This window comes from Pseudorca crassidens, chromosome 14 (genome assembly GCF_039906515.1).
Source record: "Pseudorca crassidens isolate mPseCra1 chromosome 14, mPseCra1.hap1, whole genome shotgun sequence".
Lineage (NCBI taxonomy): Eukaryota > Metazoa > Chordata > Mammalia > Artiodactyla > Delphinidae > Pseudorca > Pseudorca crassidens.
Window position 1 is genome coordinate 70,182,730 of NC_090309.1, and position 3,627 is coordinate 70,186,356.

Below are 3,627 nucleotides of genomic sequence, written 5' to 3' on the forward strand. Positions count from 1 at the left end.
CCCCTGCTCTGGAGTCTCTGAGGCATGAGCTGGTCCACCACCACACGCATTCCCCTGCTGCTTGCTAATTGAATCGCCCCAGATTAGTGTTGCCCTCGTGCCTTACCTACAGTAGATTTAAGTAATTATTTATGGAATATATTTATAATAGGGAAAATCAAGCAATAATTTAAATGGCCCCAAATAAAGGGCGTGGTGTAGGAACTATGGAGAAACACGAGGTAGATCTTTCAAAGATGGTCGTGCTGACTGTAGCGAGATGGCAAACCCTTATGAAATCATGTTAAGTAGAAAGAAAAACAGGATACAAAATTGTTCTGTATTGTTTCTAAACACGTTAAAAAAGAATAGAAAGAAAGACTGGAAGGAAATGCCTTTATTCCTCAGGCCTCAGCTGGGCTATCATTTCCCTCCATGGAATAGGTACAAAGAATTTGCTGCACACTGTTTAACACCCCCCCACCAAACACGGTCATGTTAGGAGGATGGGTCACGAGTGGCTTCTGTCCTCTGCTCCTTTCATATTGAGAAAAAGACTAGGATACTGACAGTGTTGATGGGAATGACGTGGAGGGTTGGCTGGGAGCTTGTTGCTGGCTGTGACACCTGCCCAGGTGCCCACCTTCCAGGTCACACCCACCTCGGGCTGATCCAGGACCCAATAAGCTGAGCTTTCAGGCAGGACTCCTTGTGGTCCCTCCTCAGCACCCTAGGGGACCCTGTTCCCCCACATCGGGTTCTCTAGAGCTGAGTGGGGGGAAAGGCGGCCCGCTGCCGGCACACCTGCCCCCCGTTCTCCCATCCACCCTCTGCTGGGCCAGCAGGGGAGGGCAGGCAGGATGGGCATCAACACACATGTCCTCTGCAGTTGGTACCTTCACCGCGTCCTCAGGCACCTCTACCAGGCCCCAGCCGGGCAGCGTGAGGGCCTCTATCTTAAGTGGTGGCAGAGGCAAACTGCTTACGTAGCTGCTGCATCTCGTGGTTCCCAAAGGTTCCCCAGGCCCGGTCAGCCTTATTTTCATAATCAGCCTGTGAAAAGGGCTCATTATTTTATAGATGAGGGACCTGAGGCTCAGAGAGCAGCCAGCCAGGACTCAGCCCAGGCTTCTTGCTTCGCTGCTCTTTGCCTGCCACCTCTGGATGTTCTGGGTTCCAGGACTGACTTTCTGGGTGGGTTCCTTGGGGACCCGAGGCAAGCCCATACTGGGGCCTGGGAATGGGGCAGGTTCCAGGACAGGAAGGCGGAGGGCAGTGCCCTGCCCCTTCCACTTTCCTACTTTAGGTCTTGGCTCAAATGTCACCTCCTCAGTGAGGCCTTCCCTGAACACCCTGGTTAAGAGCGCACTCCCACTGTCCCTGCTTTATTTTTCTTCTCCTCTCATCTTCTACCATGTGCACAATTTCCTACTTATCTTGTTCATGCTCCCTCACCCCTGATGGGGCTGGAAGCTCCACGAGGGCAAGGATTGTTATGCTCTATTCACTGCTGTTATCTCCAGTGTCTAGAACAGTGCTGGGCACCAAGTAGATGCTCAAGAAATAATTGAATGCATCCGAACTAGGCATCATGTGCTCCCCAGACCAGTTGCGGAACTCGCCAGGAAGTTGAAACATCATGGTGAGGTAAAGGGATAAAATATTGGTGCGGCCAAGAGGCTGAATCTGTGCTTAGCGGACCCCTCTTCCAGGAAGCCCTCCCTGGTTTGCATGGCCTGGACATAAGGATTGTGAATCTGCTGCTCTCACCACACAGCTTATCACTGCCTCCATAGCTTATCAGCAGCAGGGGAGGGGGTACTTGCCTTATCTCCCTGGCTCTTTGTGGGCAGGGCTGGTCTTATCATCAGTACAGCCTCAGTGCCAGGATCAGTGGGGATGCTGACAGATGTCTGTCTAATGTATCAATGGGATTCAATTCTTACTTCTGCCCGGAAGCAACTCCCGCCTCTGGGCACATAGAAAGTGCTCAGTAAACAAGTGTGGAGCAGATGGAGGGCTGCCTGGCTGGGCACCGATTTCTGTTCTAATTTACATTTGTTTATCCTAACCTGTCAGGCTGGGCTCAACTGTCTCCTCCTTGAACTCAGCCCATCTTTGGGCTCCAGGATGGCCCTGGCACCTCTTCCTACAGCCTCTGCAGGCCCGCCCACCCTTCCTTGGGTGTGGGACTCTCCTCAAGGTTTCTGGATGACGCTACCGTCTCCAGACCTGGAAACCTGCTTCTCACTCTCTGGGTGCCCTGTGGAGACCAGGGAGGCTCACATGTGAACGAGTGGGGGACGGGGTGCTGGAGAGGGAGCTGTGATGGTTACACTGGGAGCTCCTCCTGTTTCTCCAGTTAGCCTGTGGGCCTGGCCCAGGCAGACCAGGCTTTCTAACAGGGGTTCCAAAAGGCAGGAAAGGGGTTAGTCATCGACAGTCAAGATTTTAAGGAAGGCTAATGTTTATTGCATGCTTACCAGCAAGAAGGAACCCCAGCTAGTAAAGGGTTCTAGTTTTGACTGGAAACATGCCCACTCAGCGAGGTAACTTCCAGTCTGCGGCGCCCACCGGAATGTAAGCAAGTATGTATGTAAGTCCTTGGTTTCAAAGGGGAAATAAATGATTACTTAAGAAATGCAGTTTAATAAGCAAAACGTTTGAAACAAGGGGGTCTTATGAGCTTGATGGAAGTGACGAGTTGGGGACCTCAGGTCAAGCTGCCCACTCAGCACAGGCTCACTGAGGACCCCGGGAGGGGGGAGGGGCCGTGGGCCTGCTGGGGCTGGTGGAGGAGGGACAGCTGGCAGCAGGAGTGTCGCAGATGCTCTAGGAGGGAGTAGCATCTACGGGACTGGAAGCCAGGGGCAGAAAAGGGTTCTCTTTCTTTTTTGGTCAGGTGAAGCTTAAGGGTAGGGATAGGAAAGGAAAGGAAGCAGTAAAAAGAAGTCAAGGGGCAGCCTGCATCAGACATAAAAGGCACTAGCATCAAAGACACCTCGCGGGGCTTCCCTGGTGGCGCAGTGGTTGGGAGCCCGCCTGCCGATGCAGGGGACACGGGTTCGTGACCCGGTCCGGGAAGATCCCACATGCCGCGGAGCGGCTGGGCCCGTGAGCCATGGCCGCTGAGCCTGCGCGTCCGGAGCCTGTGCTCCACAACGGGAGAGGCCACGGCAGTGAGAGGCCCGCGTACCGCAAAAAACAAACAAACAAAAAGACAGCCTTGCCTGAGCACTTCCTCTGCCAGCGCTGGTCTAAGCACCTCACACGTCCGGATTCACTGAGTCCTCTGCCAGGCCCAGGACGCAGGTAGTTGCCCCAGTTGCTTGCAGGGTAGGAAACTGAGGTCAAGCGGCTTGCTCAATTTCACGCCTCCAGTAAGTGGTGGAGGCGGGACTTGACCCAGGCCAGCTGGCTCCAGAGCCCGCGGGGCCTCAGCTCCTGACAAGCCAATTAGCCCAGGGCTCGGTTTCATCCACGCGAGGCTCCGGCCTGGAGAGAGTTCTGGAAGGGGTTGCTCCCCGGTGGCTGCCGGCCACTGATCAGCCAGCAGCTGGAGTGGGCGAGCGTGCGGGCCACCAGTCCTGGGAGGCTGGGGTGACAGCAGGCGAGGCAAGGGGGTGCCCCAGAGGGCAGCCTGGGTCT